Raw genomic sequence first — 19756 nt, 5'->3', positions numbered from 1 at the left:
AGCAGCTGACACGGAGCCGAGCTGCAGCCCAGTGACGCCTGCCTGCGCCCACAGCAGGCCCCGTGGGCAGGAGAGCCAAGCCGACGGCGAGCACAGGAGGCCCGCAGCCTTAATACGACCTGTCTTAGCTTATTAACACGAGATGGATAATATCTGACAAATGACAGGAGATAAATTGTTAAGCAATATGCAAATATGCCTGCCGCAGAGACGGAAAATTACTATACAGTAAAAGCTTTTATGGTTGCAAGAAAATTCAGAGGTAATTTGTCTCTGCGTCTCCTCAAATTCCAATCTTGCTGTTAGCTGCGGCAGAATGCTACATCCGTTACCATTCCAATTAGATCATTATAAAGGCGCTCCCACCTAGACATCAACTTTGAGGTGCCGGGGAGGAAAAGGCACTGACGAAGCCATCGTCAGGCTCAGCCCCAGCCTCCCAGGGCTCTGTCCTTCTGCCCATGGTCTGTCACTCAGACAAGAGCCAGGGTTCCACACCCAGAACCATCCTCGCCAATTGCACACCCTTCCATTTACCATCACCGAGCAGGCTCTGCTGATCGTTCCTCACCAGACACTTCTCTTTAATAAGGAGTGCAGACGACCACAGCCTGCCCTGGCCAAAGACAGGGGCCAGCAGGATGGATGAGGCCTCTGGGTCTGGAGAAACCTCCAGAGAGGAGATGAAACCATATGTGAGAGATGTCATAGCCCCAGTGGGAACCCTCAAACACAGCCTGACGGGTCAGAAAATGAGATGGAGGCTCCGCAGAATCGGGGCAGGAAGAGGCAGCCAGGACATCGTTGAGGGCACAGGTGTGGGTGCTTGGGCTGCAAGCCTGGTGGACTTCCTGAGCGGGAGGCCCTGGAAAGGAAGGGAGGCAGGGTGGGACAAGGGAAGCTGCCTGGGGCCTAGCAGAGCCCCTCCTTCTCCAGCACACACAGCCAGCAGAAGGGCAAGACTTTCTCTTGACTCAGTTCAGGCTCCTGGTTCTTCCATTGAAAGACAATTTAGGAACAAAGGATCAAGGCAAATCCCTGTGTTTGAAACACACCTGTAGACAGTTGCTGCCTACAACACAGATGTGGGGCTGGACTGTGGCAGGTGTGGGGGACTGCGGGGGTGGAGGGGAGGACAGCAGAGCCTCTCCACCACCACCACCACCACCCGAGCAGAGCCCTCGATGGGCCTCTCCAGACCTGCAGGCACACCACGCCGGAGGGGGAGGCAGGCGGCAGGTTGGAGCTGCAGGGCCCACCATCCCACCCAGCAGAATGGGAAAATGACCCCCAGAAAAGTGCAGCAAGCCCAGGCTGAGGCGGGCTGCACCGCCTGAGTGTGGCGAAGCCAGGCAAAGCACACAGAGGAGGCTCATGCACGGAAATCTGAGGAGAGCTCAGGAACTAGCTCCCTCTGCATGAGGAAGGGGCAAGTAGGCAAGCAGGGGCATTCAGTCCCATAACTAACTTGTTGGAAGGTATTCATTCATTTATTCATTCATTCATTTTTGCATTTTTTTTGGCGAACCATGCCAAGAAATTGATTGAACCAACAGCGTCATCTGGCATTTCTGAGATCCTGTGAGCACAGCCCTAGTGATGGATCTAGAGCAGGTAAGTGGAGAACCTGGAGACCAGCCTCATGACTCCTGCATCTCCCTGAAAATCAAGGCCAGACAAGGGGTACAGAATGCCAGGCCTGAACCCTGGGTCTCCACCGAAAGGGCCACAGGAACAAGGTTGTTCATGGTCCATAGTAAGAAGCAAGCAGGTAACCCCCAGATACAGCCACGGGCACCTCTTGATCCAAGTTCACAGCAGCTTGGGATGCCCTTCCTCCACGAAGCACCCCAGCTTGGCATGGTCCCACACTGTCACCAAGGCCACAATCACCCCAGGCCAGGCATGCTGTCAGGCAGGCGGCACGCTGAATCTGAAAGGCACAGCCAGTGCTGTCCTGAGATGGGAGGCACACAGAATCAGAGTTTATCTGTGATCCAGGAAGACAAAGAGGCACCTGCTCACCCCCTGGGAGTTGTAACTTCAGGTGACATTGCAGTCTTTCTATGGGGCTAACCTGCACAAGCATCCAGATATTCGCTACAGCACGAGAGGCCTGAAGTGGGAGGTGAAGGGTAGTGGAATGTGTTTTTACACATTAACTCCAGCCATGTTTGTAGAAATGACAGAGAGGCTGCCTACAGGCTCCACATAGCCCCTTCTCCAACAGGGGCCTCGTCTTCCACGGCCCAGACCACCACCAGGCTTCTGGGCAGGACCCACTCTCCTCCTGTCTCTGCAGCTGCCTCATTTGGACCACCAGTAGTACTTCTCATAGCATCCAGGCTCCCCTTGTGCGTTCCTCTGACCCTGCAGGGATCCTGCTGGGTACATGGGTTGTGGCCACAGAACCCAACAACTTTCTGAGCAACATCCTGTCTTCTCTACACCTGTTATCAGTCCCCTGAACCCCACCAGAGCCCTCACTCATGCCGTGACCCCATCACCCTTGCATTTTTCAGGGTCCAAATCAAGTTTCCCGTTTCTGAAACCTCCCTGACTCACACACACCCATGCACACACACGCACACACACGCGCACACGCACACACGCATGCACGCACACGCGCTAGGAATGGCTAGCAATTCTCAGCTATTTGAGTCATCCACATGGCAAGGAACCTCAAGCACATCATCTGTGTTTCCTTTCTCCTCTCTGTGCCCCCATTTCCCACGTGACCTGAAGGCAGGGCCTGAGCCCCCTTCGGTCATGCAGTCTGCCAACAGAGTAGGTGTCCAGTAACACTGTAATAGGAAGGCAGTATGGCTAACAGTTAAGAGCACAGAATTTGGAGTCGCCCTCACTGTGTGATCTGGGATGTGGTATTTAACCTCTCCAAATCCTATCTGCCAAATAGGAATAATAATACCTACTTAGTAGGACTGTTGCAGTGATTAAAGAAAATAAATACAAAGTATTTAGCACACAGGGCCTGGTTGACAGTGAGCATTGAAGAAATGGTATCTATCATTGTGCTTATGATGACTTAGGTATGTATCATCATTATAATCAATAATGGCAAGTTGATAATGTGGAGCATGGTCAGGAAAAGAGTGTTCTGGTTAACAATGTTAGTTAACAGAAAGTTACCAGTGTTGCCACACTAGAATTGCCCATTTTTCAAGGACTAAAATAACATGCCACAAACCTAACTGATGAATCGGCAAGACATTTAAGACTCTCCTAAGGCTTTCAGTCATCATGGAGCATCACGACCATCTTTTGTGCCGGGAAATTTCACAAATGTCACCTAACAGAATTTTCAGATTGCTAGAAGATTTCACCCAACCTTCATTGTTTGAGTTACAGACTCCTACATACATAAATACTCATGAGCACATACTTCCAGCCAACTCCTTTCTGCGTGGTCCTTCCACCTGCCACCAACACAGCAGGAATGGGATGGTTTAATCCCATCCCTCCCTCTTGGGGTGCCACAGCCCTCAAGTGTGGAAGCCATGCTGTGCTGCTCAGGGGAAGGAGGACGTGGAGGAGTAACCTTCAAAGGGTGCAGAGAGGCCCCCAACCAAAGAGCAAAAACCCCTGATCCTCTGGCAACCATCACGCCCCCCTCAAGCCCCTGGGAGGCCACAGCCTACCCTGGCTCTCCAAGTCCCCCCACCCAGGTGAGACGGTGCAGGGTGGCCTGGGAGTGGGGAACAGGGGAAGGCACAGTCTCGCACTTCGTCATCATTAGCTCATAAACACACTGTCACTCCTTCCAGCAGGAGCTAAGGCTTCATGACCATCCCAAAGCTCAGGGGCGCTTCCCTCTTCAGGGAGAGAGGGGTGTCGGGACTCAATCAGCACCCACCCGGTGTCAGATCTGGGCAATTTGCTGACTCAGCCCGCTTTTCTACCGCCGCTCTACCGCTTCCTAACCCAGTTCTGGTTTGTTTCAATGACAGGGATGACCTGGTGCCCCAGCTCCTCCGGGACCCTGCCCGTAAGCAGCTGCCACGCTCCCCGGCCTGCTGGAAGCTTCCCTCTCGCTGACACCTTGCCTATCACAGCAGAGGTCTGCTCACATGGCCCAGGAGGCGAAGGCTAATGAAGCCCACAAAATCCCCTAGAGCCGGGGAGCCGCCGCTGACATTTCAAAAGGTCAATCAATCAGGCTACTTCGTGGAACCTAAATGCAACAATAAAACCAAATAATGCCAAACACTCGGGGAAAATGAATGAGGCACACGCAGGAGAAAAGCTACATACAGTTGGTTTGGAAAAGGTTCCCAGCCTGGTCCAGGCGCAGGGCCCCAGAGCTGCAATCTCTGGGCTCGATCCCTACCTCTGCTGCTGGCTGAGAGGCAGTCTTTCCTCCCTCCACGCCTCGAGGATGAAGCGAGCGGGCTTTGGGATTCATACCGTAAGTAAGGACTGAACAGAAGTTTCTCTAGGGGAGGAAGCAGGAGAGGCCGGAAGGAATGCCACAGAAGTCAGCCCACACCACTGGGAGGTGTGTCTGAGGACAGCTCACTGTGGGGTGCGGAACCACCTCATACCAAGGGAGGAGCCACTAGGCCTCGTTTCCCAGGAGGCTAAGAGCCAAGGGCCTCTCCGTCCCAGGCAGGGGAAAGGGAATTGTTTGTTTCAGGAAATACAACCACCCCAGCCCCTGCCAATTCCCGCTTTCTCCTGGGCTTTTACTGAGAGAGAAACAAGGCCTGGGCCCCTATCCCTCACACAGCAGCCCACCTCCTGGGAACCTGCAACAGGCCGGGTGGGCAGGTCATTGCCTGACACCAATCTGAGGGTGCCTGACTGATCTTCAGGGTCGGGCCCGAGCTCACCAGAGACCCTGGCTGTCTTCATCTCCTCCACACGGCTGCCCCTCCCCCTCCTCACCTCCCCCCACACCTCCTTCCTAACCCTACTCTCTTCATTGCAACCCCCTCCTCCATGCACAGGGCCCTCACCTGGTGGTGCCCAGCGGCCTCCTGGTCTGCGTGCTGACTGCTCCGGACCTCTGGTTTCTCCCTGACGCTCACATAAAGACCAGGGGCTCTCACCTGGGCAGCTCATTAGACTCACCCGAGGAGCTTTTAAAACTCTCAGTGCACAGGCCACATCCCAGACCAATTGCAGCAACCTCTCCAGGCGGGGCCGGGCGTCCGTGTTTGTAAAGCTCCACAGGTGGGGAGAGGCGGGCCCGGCAGCTCCCACCACAGGTTCAGCCATCTGTCCGGTTACAGAATGGGCCCCACTCGCTTCCTCCGTGGGAGCCCTTGGCTGCACGGCCCTCCCCTAGCTCCAGGCTTCAGGCACCGCATAGGCCCAGCCCCAGAGGAGGCGTCCCTGCTTAGAGCACCGTGTTCACGGCTTGGCCTGTCTGCACTCCCATAAGGCATGTCTGAGTGTTGGGTTAGAGACCTGTCTGTGGGTTCCTTGAAAGCTGGAAATGTGTATCCTCAAAGCAGAAAACAGAGCCTGGTGTGTGATACGCCAGTCACTAGCTGTGGGGTAGAAAGAAAAGAGGGAAGGAAGGGGGTAAGGAAGAAATTCAGTTCCTTTAAGATGGAGGGCAATGTCCAGGCAGCCTCCCTGCTCTCAACAGTGAGTGGTCTGCATTTTTTTGCATGCTGGCCACAGGCCCTCCAAGAGAGGTTCCCTGGCAATGCCCTTGCACCTCCTCAGTGCCCTGCTCTGCCACCCCTCCATCTGTGGGTGGCTCTCTGCTCTGTTTCCAAGTGTGAGGGGCAAGAGTAGGGCCACATCCCCTGTGGCCCGTCCTCGGATATTTGCCCCGATGACCCAACAGCCAAGTCACTGCTGGACTGAGACACGGACCCAGAGCCCCAGACCTGCCCACTGCCCCTCCCAGGCCCGGGCACGGCCCTGCCCCCTGGCTGCACAGGCTGCTCGCTGTGCGCGGCCCGGAGAGGCCACGGGAGCACAGAAGGGGGACTGGTCATGGCCCTGGCCTCGTGCTCCCCGAGCACACAGCCCAAGGAGCCGCAGCTCTGTGTCCTGACATTACCAGCATCTTGGGTTAGTCTCACTTTTTTAAAATTTGGGAACAGACCCATCTGGCCCACCAAACATGGGGGCAGAGGTAGGGTTCACCTTAGTCTGGGTTTCCCAGAGATGGAATTCAGGGAGCACTGGAGTTGGCCTTAATTTCCAGAAGAAAGAAAGCTGGCAAAGGTTCTCTGCTTCGGTGGAAAACCAATTCCATGAGAGCAAGAGCCTGGGTGGTGGTGTTCACCATTCTATTCACCCCCAGCAGTCCCTGGCACTCAATAAATACGTCCTATTATTATTGATTACAAAATCAATCCATAACAAACTTCCCAGAGCGTTAAAAAGGGATACGACCTACAAATCATTCTATACACAAAATTTTAGATACAAGGCCAATATCAAAGTGAAGGATAGTTATTATAAGCAGGCGGGAAGGAAATATGTCCCGATTATAGACCACCCATGTCAACCGCATTCTGACCACACTAGGAGGAACTGAGAAGACAGGGGAGGAAGTGAGCATTTTTACAGTGATTGAAGCAAATGTTCCCCCAAATAAGAGCCCATTTATTCACTAGAATCAGCTCCAATCTTGAGACATCAGCTAGCAGTTTTGCCAGATAAACCCTCTCCCTTGTGTACAAATTCCACATTTGACTTCTGCTGCAGATAAGAGCTTTACAAGGACTGGCTTCACTTATTCCAAAAACACTGGCTCCTTTAGGGTATTTTCCTCAGCATATCTTTCCCGCCTCGGCAGCAGGAATGGTGCTTTCAGAGAAGCTTGTTTTCCCTAATGAAATAGAGCAATGCCGTCATCAGCCAGAGTCGGTATCACTGGGGGATGGCTCGCGCCACTCACGAGCATTCAGAGCAGGCAGAAGCTACCGTGTCCCCCTTCTCGGGACAGTGACTTGTCCTGATCATGCCATCCCTTCATTCTGCTCCGTCCTCACTACCCAGAGGCCCCATCTCAAGCCACCTAGAAGGCCAGAGACGACCCCATTGTGAATAGGTTCAGATGGAACAGCCTTATCCTTAATGCTCATGCCCCCAGCCAGCTCAGGAGGACCCATCTGAGAGAATGGCTATCTAGTCTCTTCTATGTGGGCCATCAATTTTATTTTTATTGGCTTGGAGATGAAGGGGCTGTGACACATCTCAGTAAATTTGTGGAAGCGATGTGCTCTCCCTAAGGCACTCTTGGCAGGAGGACCAGAAAGACACTGAGTTGAAGAAACAGCCCTGCAGAGCCTGGGGACTTGTCTTAACCTGCTTTGCAACCCAGGAAGATCTGTATCCAGGGCCTTGGGTCAGAATTGAGGTCGATGTGGAGGGACCCAGAGAGGAGGCCCCAGAAGCAGGGGTTCGTTAGCACTCCAACCCAACGCTCAACAAGGCAGTGCTCATGTCTGCCTCAGATGTCAGCCACCAGCCCCCCCCTCCCCAGGTGACTATTCCTTGGAAAAAGAGAAAAGCAGATCCTCCAAACGCTCACCTTGAGGACAGTTGGTTGCATCTGCCCAAACCATGCCTTCCTGGGAAATTGCGATCTAAACACCAGATGCTGCCCTCCATCGGGCCCAGGCCAGCCTCCTCGCCTCATGAAGCCTTCCCTCACCTCTCAGCCTGACATGACAGGGAGATCTGATGTCCCAGTTTGCCTGAGCCCATCCTGGTTTACACCTCCTGTCCATGGTATTTATTACTAGTGCCCCTGTCACTGAAGTGTCCCGATTTGGATAAGATATATGGGCCCCACTTCTCTCATTCTTCTTATCCTGAATCCCTACAGGCTGCCTTCAGATACTCATGACCTCGTGTCCTGCTCAAGGGGCACAAATCCACCTTCCCCGGGGTGGTGGCCACACCTCCTCCTTTCTCAGCTGCTGTCTGCGGTGCGACCTTCTGCCCCAGCCTGGCCAGGCAGAGGCACGCAGAGAGCTGGTGGAAAAGCATGACTTGGACCTGGGCACCTGGCTTGTACAAAAAATGGTAAATGTACACACACACAGGCACAGAACCAAGCTTTAAGGACCAGCTGCAAGACAGCTGAGTGGCTCTGGACAACCTAGAATAGTGAGAACAGAGTAACCGCTAAGTTTTCATACCATCAGCATTCTACTCCCTCACGTTTGTCCCAAAACTTAAATACTGTTAGGAACAAGAAAAACTTGCAAGATGAATGAATGAATGAATAAACACAGACACAAATGAGCAAGGGGACAGAAGAAATCCCTGCCTCTGACTGCATGGTGTGGACACCGAGCCCGTCTCTCTTCTGAGCTGGACAGCCTCTCCGGATCTGGGTCAGCATGTCCACCTGGCACTTCTCCCAGCCAGAGAAGCTTTGTACCAAAAAGCCGCACAAGCTCTCTTGGGTCCCCTGCACTGAGAGGAAAATCTGTGGAGGAAAAGGGAGTGTTCACATTTGCTGGGCTTGGAGGTTTCACTCTTCTCGAAACAGCACACCAAGGCCTTCACTTCATGTTAGGGTGGAAAAAAGGGACAGCCCAGAGAGGTGACAGAACTTGCCCAAGGTCACACAGCTTACAAAGTATCCAGCCCCGTGCTTTGACACTCTTCTCCCCAAACCCGAGGCCTCTCAAGAAAACAAGCAACTGAGGTACAAGAGGATACGCGATAACTAGGGAGGGTGAGCCAGTAGTTAAAAATGCATGGGCGGGGCGGGGGCGCCTGGGTGGCTCAGTCAGTTGAGCGACTGCCTTCGGCTCAGGTCATGATCCCGGAGTCCTGGGATCGAGCCCCACATCGGGCTCCCGGCTCGGCGGGGAGCCTGCTTCTCCCTCTGACCCTCCCCCCTCTCATGCTGTTTCTCTCTCGCTCGCTCTCTAATAAATAAATAAAATCTTTAAAAAAAAAAAAAATGCATGGGGGGCAGCTCGGAGCCGTAACTCCCCGTCGCCATTCCTGATTTATGCAGATGCTCCCCATTAGCTCTAATGGATGTGGGGAGCATAAATCTTGGGGCACAGCTCCAAACAGTCTCTTGTGATCTAAATGTCACTAAAATCAATGACATCGTCCCGCCATTGATATGGCAATTGTGTAGGCCTGGTGGGGTTGGAAAGGGAAGCAGAGTGGGAATGGTGTGGCCCGTCCTCGGTGCTCCCACTGGTGGGAATGGTGCCCCGAGAGTGAGCCAAAGCACAGATTCCAGAGCCAACTGCTGGCTCCAGAGCCCAGGCCCTCATCTCCCCAGCTGTGTGACCTGGCAGGCACCTCAGGAGAAGCGTCCTGAGGCTCAGTCTCCACGTCTGCAAATGGGGGTCAAATGAGCTATCGTGCAAAAAGCCCTGAGAACAGTGCTCGGCTGCGAGGTCAAGCTGCACTTCCAAAAAACTACAGAAGGCCTGTGAAGACCACTGAGGAGGGAACCACTTCCTTTGACCCAAAGATAAGCTGAGCCTAAAAGCCATCAGGTTTATCTTGGATTTGTCCCGGAGACCTTCCAGGCAGATTGCAACATGGAAGCCCAGCCAGCATGAGGGCTGCGATTCCAACACAGCCACGTGGAAGGCCAATGCCCATGAGGCCGTGCGGGTGCCCAGAGAGCCGGGTGGAAGGCTGGCCCCCAGCCGTGGGGCATGGCCAAGCTTCTAGCCCCGCAGGGCATGACTGCCCACAAGACTACATAGGCAACCGTGACACTCACCTGCGGGAGGCACCACGGGTCATGCGGGCTTCTCACAGCTGCCCCACCTCTTTCTGTCCCCCTGGCCCCTATGAGAGCTGGTGTCTGAGACTCGCTGGAAGGCTGGAATCATGTGCTACTCTGAACATCAATATTTCAATCCACGAGGAGCCCCGTGCTCTCCGAGGATAGCAGATACCAGAGACAAAGATCTCTTTGAGTCCACTCAAAACAGGGACAAAATAGAGTGAAGAGTAAAGAAAGCTTTTATTGAGACTCTATCTTGAAAACTGAAACTAAAAACTATAAAGATGTATTGATTTTTAGCTTATCTTTGTAAATTTATGTGATCATTGCAACTCTGCTAATTATTAGAACAAACAAAGAATAAATTGTGGGTTTGCATAATCATTCCAACATTGGCTTTGGACAAACACAGAAAAAAAAGCAAAACAAAGCAAAGTGCACGATCTGATGGAAAGGAAGTGGTTCAGGACCTTCCTCCCTCACCTGGCATCAGTGGTCCTAAGCCTGCCGGGCTACCCCTCCGGGCAGGTCCAAAGATGCTACCTGTATGCTGTAAAAACCAAGCACACAAATGCTGACCCAGGGAACCTGGGATTAAAAGAGTAAATAAATAAATAAGCAACAAACAGCCCACGGAATTCTCAAGAAAGCAGGACAGATACACTGAATCGAGGAACCATGCGCTCAAGCTGGCTACCAGGCAGCTTCTGGGAATCTGTCCATCTTCCCAGGATGCCCCCTGTTTGGGCCAGACCAACCCCCAGCCTGCTGGGTCCTAGATTTGGGCGGGTGGGAGGGTAGGAGGAGGAAGGGAGCCCAGGCCTTGTTCTCCCTGCCTGAGGAAGATCTGAGGGCCTCAGACCAGAGAAACGACCTAAGAACGTGGGATGCTTGTTTTCTTCCAATACTGATGTCAGGGAAGTGGGCAGGATGAAGCCATTTGCGTCCTTCCTTCTCCACTGTGGTGGACCGTGCAGGACTGCAGCAGGCTACCCCCCAGGGCCAGCCCCCAGAGGGGGCCTGACTGCCGAGCCACCTTGCCGGCAAGGACCCTGGAGACCCACAGAGAGTGGCTGCCATAAGGCCCCACAGTAGCCAGGCACTCACAGGCGGGGTGGGGGGGGGGGGGGCTTAAGGAGGGGAGAAGCCTGAAACAGCACCGGGAGCCCAGAGGCAGCTCCACAAGGACCGCCCACCCGCTCAGCCCTGACACAGGAGACACAGAGAAACACCAGCCAACCAACATGCTCCTGTCCAACCAACACGCTCCCTGCTCTCTGGGAACATCAAATAACCATGCTTCATCGAGCACCACCCCCCACCTGCCAGGCACCATGCTCCACCATCTCATTTCACGCTCAGGCAACTCCGTGACTCCGTTACTCACTTTACACACGGGAGAGCCAAGACGCATGCCTGAGAAGTGGTGTAGACGGGGTTCCAACTCATGCTCTCCTAACCTGGAAGGCCCTGCTCTGAGTGGCCAGACCCGGCTACTCTCCAGCCACCTCCCTGGAAGCCAAGAGCTCTGCGTATCTGGTGGCTGGAACAGTGTGGGGCACGGGTTGGTGCTCAAAAAAATACCTAGCCCCTCTGTGTGATGCAAGTGACTCTCTGCAAGTTATTCACAATAATCTGGAGAACTGGAAAAACCTGGCAGATAATTTAAGCTTCATGAAACTTCTGCCAAGCCACGATGATGTGAGTAAACCTTGACTCTGAGCTCCCGAAGGCAGGAACGTAGTCAGATCCTTGCTTCACGCTCCCATAGCAGCACTGCTCTCCTGCTTTGCATTTTAATTTGTGGTCCTATGGCTCACTGAGTAGGGTGCATGTTCCCCAGCATCATCTCCATGACCAGCACACAGTAGGCACACAGTGGATATTTCTGGAAGGAAGAGACAGATGACCAGCAAGGAGGTGGACATGGCTGGACCATGGCCAGCAAGGTAGAGAGCCTGGGGTGGGGTGGGAGGGGTGTGCTCCAGAAACGAGGGCCCCCCACAGCACCAGGGAGCCCCAGGAAGCATGTCCAAGCTTCCCTCCAGCTCTGAAGCTTCCTGTCCCCATCAGGATCTCCACGTGGGGCCGGGGCACCCAGGGCGCCTGGCTCAATGCCTTCAGCAGAGGCTTGACTCAGTCACATCCTCAAAATGTTTCTCAGTCATTTCAGATATGGAAATTTTGTCCTGAATAGAAGAAAATGCTCTGAGAAATTATGTTTTGCCTTTCAAATGAGCAAAGATTCCATGAATTTTGAAAGTAAACAAATTAGAGTAGAAGATCTCCAAATAATCGCATAAACTCCAATTTCCTATGTTTTAACATAAACATCAAAATAATAAACTCAGGCATATATGGGGGGGGGGGAATCCTGCCTGATGTGGTTGCATTCTTTAGAAGCCGAAACCTAAACGACTAAATTGGCAGTTTATTAACAGGAAAATTATGCTAAGTAGCTTCGTGTTGATGTCAAGAATTTTATGCAGCCAGTTATGGTGCAGTACTCTGAGTGCCTCATTTGCATTTTCTCATTTAGAGAGAACAATGGCTCCAAATGAGTGCAGCATGTTCACATTACACACCCAGGAACATCTGCACAGACGGGAAGGAATATCTTGATACCAGAGCGATTAAGCCTTTTGTTCATTCTGCTCCAGCCCAGACTTAGGGGACAGGGGGCAGATGAGCGTCACCTAGAATGGTAATGAAGGGACCCGAGGCCAGCGCTCTTAAACATCTCAAAGGACAAGCACCCACAGCCCACGACACTCTTTATTCTTCAGACCTCACCTGGTTTGCTTTGGTTCAGTAAGAACTGGGAGGTGTATGACAGATAGATAAATACCTGCCCCGTGTCGCATCACGGAAGGCCATGTGACATCTGCCCCAAGCGTTTCAGGAGAATGGCAAGGAGCCCCGTGCACAGCCCATGCCAACTAAACCTGGGCTGCTCCCCTGGCTCAGCAACTCAGAGTGGATGCTTCCCATCAGTTCGTTCAACCAATGTCTGCTGAGAACATGAATTTACTGAGTGTCTACCTTGAGCTGAGTCCTCTGTTGGGTAAGGGAGAGAGCAGAAGAAAGGATCATGCCATCTCTCCAGCAGCTTATGGACTAATTGAGAAGACAACCCTTAGAACCCATGTCATTAATTATAACCAAGCACTGGACCTCATGTAGTTAATCATGGCCATGAACCAGGAATGTATCCCCAAAGGAGTTACTCTTAAGTGCGTGTCTAAGAATGGACCAGAATTTGAGCACATCCGACAAGAAAATGGATGGCATTCCAGATGGAAGGAACTGTACCAGCTAAAGTATAAAAGCACTAGGGAGCTTGGCATCTGATAGGAACCATCAGAAAGACCTGTGTTCTTTTCATGCGAGGCTCACTTTTCCAAAAAAGCCTCAGGCCGTCAGCGGAGGCTGGCCTCAAGTGGTAAATGTGACCTAGTCTGGACTTAATAGGGCAGTAATAATGCTATATGTTCACCAAATCTCCTTTCATATCCCTCCTTTTCCAGAAACATGGAAAATTATGCTTCCCAGCCCCCTGCAGCCAGGCTGGACCATATAACTAGTTCCATGCAAAAGATGAATTTTTGTCTCAATCACACCAAGCTTTAGGGGGTATTTTCTACTGTAGCACAAACTACTTTATCTTGACTAATACATTGGATAAATTGATTCATTACTGAATCCTGACTTCATATACTCAGGCAACCATTTACAGAATTATTTATTAAGAACCCTTGATATGCTAGGCAGTCCATTCAGCACAGGGAACACAGTAGTAAGCGAGAACAACAGAGTCTCTTCCCTCATGAAGCTTATAATCAAATAGAAATCAATCCCAAATATTAACTGTTAGGGATCACAAAATCTAATTCCTTTTTTAAAAAGGGGAAATTTAGAGCATTTTCTTAAATAACTAAATTGAAATAAGGTCCTCCAATCCAGTATTTCATTCAGTCTAAGTATCTATCACTTGGCCAGTTGACTCTTTCACAAATCCCCTACCTGATCCCTGAAAATTGGAGTCTGTTCCCAGCCAGAGTCACCCTATTGGAAGCTGCCCTCTGGTCTATAAATGGTTTTCTCTGACTCCCCTGTGGAGAGCAAGCCCTAGGGCTTCATTATCACAGACCACACTCCTGATAGGGCTCTAACTTCGGAAGTACCAGAGAGGTCTATAAGAGAATACCTTCTCGTCTTCAGGATGATACTGTTGTTGCGATAGAATGACAGAAATATGCTGAGTTTTTTTTAATATGCTTTGGGCCACCTGGGTGGCTCAGTCAGTTGAGCATCTGACTCTTGATTTTGGCTCAGGTCATGATCTCAGGATTGTGGGATCGAGCCCCACATGGGGCTCTGTGCTCAGCACAGAGTCTGCTTGTCCCTCTCCCTCTGCTCCTCCCCCTGCTCACATGCTCACTCTCTCTCATTCTCTCTCTCAAATAAATAAAATCTTTTTTAAAAATGTGCTTTGTACTATACTGTTTTTAAAAAATTACCTATACTGAGATATAACTTACATGAAATAAAATTCACCCATTTTAAACATAATCTTGATGAACTTTGACAAATGTGTATACTTGTGTAACCACCAACTACAATAAAAACATAGAAAGTTTCCATCACAATGAAAAGTTCCCTAGTGCCCCATCCCAGCCAATCCCACCAACCTTAGGCAAACACTGATATGCTTTCTGTGACATTGGTTAGATTTGCCTTTTCTGGAGTTTCAATTACATAACATCACACAATGTGTATTTTTTGTATCTTGGCTCCTTTCACCCAACATAACATTTTTGAGCACCATCCATGTAGTTACACGTATCAGTAATTCATTCCATTTTATCGCTGAGTAGTCTTCCACTATGTGGCTATACCACAATTCGTTTATGCATTCACCTATTTGGCATCTGGATTGTTTCTGGCATCTAACTGTTATAAATAAAGCTGCTATGAACTTCCATGTTTAAATTTTAGGATGGACATGTTTTCATTCACATCAGTAAATACTTAGGAATGGAAGTGATAGGTCTCACGATCACTGTATCTGACTTTATAAGAAACTGCCCAAGTATTTTACAAAATAGTTGTACCATTGTATGTGTGACAAGGTATAAGAGTCCAGTTGCTCCACAGCCTCTCCCACAAGGTATTCTGTTCATTGTAGCCATTCTAATTGTATATGGTAGTATCTCACTCCTTGTCATTTTAATTTTGATTTCCCTAGCGACAAATAACATGAAACATCTTTTCAAGTGTTTAGTGGCCACTCATATGTGTGTGTGTCTGATATCCACTCAAATCTTTTGCCCTTTTAAAGATTAGGTTGTTTGTCTTGGCATTATAGGTGTTCTTTATACATTCTGGATACTATATCTTCATCAGAAACATACATCGAAATATTTTCTCTCAACGTGTTGCTTGGCTTTTCATTTCATTAACAGTGTCTTCAAAAGAGCAGAATATGTGACTTTTGATGGAATCACACTTAACAATTTTATCTTCTCAACTTTGTGTTCTTTGTGTATCTACCAATCTTTGCCCATCCCGAGCTCATGAAGATTTTTCTCTCATTTTTTTCTGGAGTTTTTGTAGTTCCGGCATTTATATTTAGGTTTGTGATCCAATTGGAGTTAATCTTCACGTACAACAAGGTTGAGGATCGTTTCTTTCCATATGAGTCTCCAGGTGCCCCAGCACCGAGGGTTGAACAGACTGCCATCTCTCCATCACACTACCTGGGCATCTTTATTGCAAATCAACTCACGCCCATGTGAGGGACGACTCCCAGCCTCTGTTCTATTCCTTCATCTCTGTGTCTACAGTCACACCAATACCACAGCACCTTGAAGACTGCAACTTGATGGCAAGTCTTACAATCAGGCAGTGTACGTCCTCCACCATCGTTCTTCTCTTTTTAACTTATTATAGCTATTCTGGGTCATTTCCATGTTCACAGAAAATTCAGAACGCCATCTTTAGAGGGTATTTCGAAGTAAAGTTTCACAGGGTTGACTTTGCCAGAAAAAAGCTCAAACTAGATCCAGAGATGAAAACTGAGATGCAGCTCAGAGGTTGGTTAGTTCTGTGCAGTGATGGGGAAAATGGCCTATTACCGAGACACAGCATTCGTCTGTCAGTAAATGACTGTTCTACCCAGAGATGCGTTCTCCAGGAGCCACCCACTACTCAGATCTGTGATTTGTTTTGTTTAGGAGAGGAATCGCTTTTAGACACACATGCCATGCTTTGAAATTGTTAATCGTAGAGACAATCAACCTTCAAAGTCCTGCCTCTGGCAACTTCCTGCCTTTTACCAAATCCTGGCTAACAGCTTGGGGTTACTGGTTGGAGTCTTCTGAAGTCGGAGTGAGGTGGCATGGACCACACACTGGCACTCACAGGAGTGTGAATAGTGATAATAAAACACCACGATGTATGTGGAGATAAAGGTTGAAGCTGTGTACCCCTGTAAGGGGTTGTTATTAATAGCACCCTTCATAATATTCGAGAGAGGGTGACCAGATGTGTAGGATGGAAGCTGTCTTCATGACTCCAAAACTGCAGTCAATCACATGAAAAAGTTCACCTTTGGTTGGGTATCAGAGCGACCTCCATTTGTTGACACTGGGGAGACCCGCTTTGAGAAAAACAAGAGGACAGGGTCTAGATCAGGAATTCTGTCAGCAGCTGCATCATTATTGAGATAAAACTTTAAAAGACAATCACCCCCCCACCCCCATCATCTCCCTCCCTTGGTCTTTGTCCTAAAGTCCAGAATCCAGATCAAACCAGATGCATACATTATCATCAGCCGATCCTTATAAGCACTTTTACCTTCTCTAGAAGACTGAGTGATTCTACTCATTATTGGCTGAGAAAACATCTGGGAGTGGCTAACGTCATCTCCCCCTGTGGAATTCACACCCACATGAACTAATCGGTATCCCTGTGCCTGACCCCTGAGCCTGGGCCCACCTCACGCACACATACAAGGGGGAAGCCGTGCTAAAAACAGATTGCATGACCCAATTGGGCCAAGCACTCACTCATCAAGACCTTACGGAGAACCCCTGCAGTACTCAGCCCTTCTGGATACTGGTATACTTGGTATATCACCCCTGAGCACAACATAGCTGATAATGCCTGAAAACGATCTTTTTACAAAGGTGGTCTTGAAGCTAGTAGGTCTCCATCCACAGGGAAGGGCAGCCTCTCATCCACAGCCTTTATGGGGAGTTTCACTTCCCCACAGCACGGCAATCCTCACTTCTCCCCAGGAAATGTTCCTGCTATGGAAATTATCCCAATTTCCCTTATCCCCATGGATAAGGCAAAAGAAGAAGCAAAGGTTTTTCTTGTGATTCTAGGGGCATTTCTTTCAGTTGTGGGGTTTAACATATTTTAGCATTGTGTGTGCTGGATATAATGAAGGGATAGATTCAAGAGAGGCAGGGCAGCCAGCTCCAAATGGAGCTCCTTGTGCAGGAAGAGGATTCCAGCTGAATAATACCCTTACGGCTTCAAAAAAGTTTGAAGGGATTCAATTTGTAAAACCAATCAGACTTCACATATTGAAAATAAAGCCAGTTTGAACAATTCTTTCTCTCACTCCCATCCTTTGCTGAATGAAATTAAGAAAGGCATATCACCACTTCACATGCAAGATAAAGCACTGTTTCATATAAAGCGGTTTCATTTTTTTTTCAAAGTCTGGAGCCTCCTGTGTTAATGTTGGAATTATTACTGAGCCGCAAATGCGAGCCAATGGCATATCGCTGTGTTAACCACACATTCTGAAGCCGGGTGGCAGGTGGGCAACCATCACTGTATCCTCAATTATGGTCGCACGTTATACAAACCACATCCTACATCCAGAACTAATTATGCCCCAGACAAAGAGGAGATGCAGGGACCCAGAGAGCCATCAACTTTCAGAAGGACAGAAAATGAAATCAAAGAGCTCCAATGGGCGGCAAACTTGGCAACAACAAAAGGTATTTTAATGACTATAAAGGGTTTAGGCTTGACCGTCTTGGAAGCTGAAATAGAGATGGCTACCCCTCGGGGGTTTGAGAATTGTAGCAGACAGGTCAGAACATTAGTTTCAACAAAAGCCATGGTGACCTCCGCATCCATGGCTGAAGCGCTCCTCTCACTGGGGCTGTACCTATGCGGTAAATGCATCCCCATGGTCGGTACAAGAAAGTCATTCACATTTTGCCTGGCTCCCTACCAGACAGACCTGGGCAGCAGTCACCAAGGGCTGTGGGGTAAGGCTAGCTATGGAGGGACAGTCTGATGGATGCTCTCTTCAAGAGTCCAGGGACCAGAAAATTACAAAGCAGGACATAAACTTCTTCCCCAAATCCCCATTCCATACTAGTTTTAAAAGGGCAGTTCCAGTATAAATCAGAGGCCATACTGTTTCTTCCCGCTGAAAAAAAAAAAAAAAACCCCTGGGAACACAGCACCACGAGACAGTGAGGAGTCTAGGAACAGGCAGAGGCTGACATGGTCAGAAGGCTCTGGGACAGCATTAGGGGAACCAAGAGGACAGGGCAGGAACTGGCCTGGGGGAGCCCAGGGCCACTGCTGGAAGCCCCATTGGGAACTATGGGTCTGGCAGGGAAGGCAGAGGAAAAGAGGAGAATCAGCAACCCACAGACAGGTCTTGCTGGCCCTTCATGCACATAAAGAAAGAGCAGGGAGGTTAGGAGGGCCAAGATGAGGGTAGCAGGTGCCATAGCTCTAGACAGTTCTGTCCACAGCCTGAGCCTGGGCACGGAGAGGCCTGAAGAAGAGAGGCCTTTCGGCCTGGTGAAGGGAGCTGCACCATTCATTCAACAGACTGGCACTGCTCCAAGCCTGGCAGCAGCCCTGTGAGATAGAAGAGTGGATAAGAAGAGGACTCCTCACTAGCACTTAGCAGATCATGAATGTTCAGCAAACAACTGTTGCATAGTTGAATGGCCCTCCCTGCTCAAGGATCTCAGGATGAGAGCCCATGGAAGCAAAATTCTCCTACATGCAGGTGCAGAGTTCCCCAGGTGTTCCAGTCAGAGTCTATGCATCAAGCATGCCCAGGAATCAACGTAGTTTCCATCAGGAAACCTTCCCAGAAGAGACCCATAGTACCGTATGATTTGGTCCTGGGGCAAGTAAGGCACCCCCAACTTTATACTGGAAGCAGCACTTCGTGCTCCCCTAGAAGCAAGACACCTCTAGACAGTGAGGGGTAGGATTGAAAAGATGGAACAGAAGAGCATCCCTGATGGAAAACTTCTTTATGAAAGAGAACTGGAAGCAGTTGGCAAGACACACACCTGCCCTCAATGAGGTAATTTTCCTCTTAGGAGTTGCAACATGATCTAAAGTGACTGACAAACAGAACAGTCTGCGACCAGATGGAACCACTGAAAGAAGAAGAAGCAAAAGAAGTGGGGAAGTGTCAGCTGAAGTATCTTCGGCTCTAAGGAATTTATATCAGAAGGAAGCAAGCAAGAAAGGAAGGGAGCAAGAGAGAAGGAAAGAGAAGGAAGAAGAGAAAAGACAAGGAAAGGAGAGGAAAAAGAAACTACAAAAAAAGAAAGAGGAATTTATCAGATAGATAAAGGGAAGCTCAGAGAATCCAAGATCCTGGGAAGGACAGGAATCCAATCGGCCGAGGAAGGGCAGGAGTTCCCAGGCCACCTCCTCAGGGCACAGCACACGGACAACCCCACTCCAGATTCAACGTCCAGGGGAGAACATCCGAGAGGCCCTATCCAGCCATGTGCCCGCTGCACCCAGTGCTACGAGCAACAAGCTCTGAAATCAGGTAGAGGAAGGTCCCCCAAAGACAAGAGGGGTGCTTACCGAGCAAGGAAAGGAGATGCAAGTGGCTGAAATAAAAGAAACCCATTGCTACAACCTCTTAGCTGCCTCGCACGTGCACACCTACATGTGTAGATTCATGAACACATGTGTACACACACACACACACACACACACACCTGTCCAGACAGCCATATACTGCTGGGCTTTGGAGCC

This window comes from Phoca vitulina, unplaced genomic scaffold, assembly GCF_004348235.1.
Source record: "Phoca vitulina isolate PV1807 unplaced genomic scaffold, GSC_HSeal_1.0 scaffold32, whole genome shotgun sequence".
NCBI classification, from domain to species: domain Eukaryota; kingdom Metazoa; phylum Chordata; class Mammalia; order Carnivora; family Phocidae; genus Phoca; species Phoca vitulina.
This window is presented reverse-complemented; position numbering follows the sequence as displayed.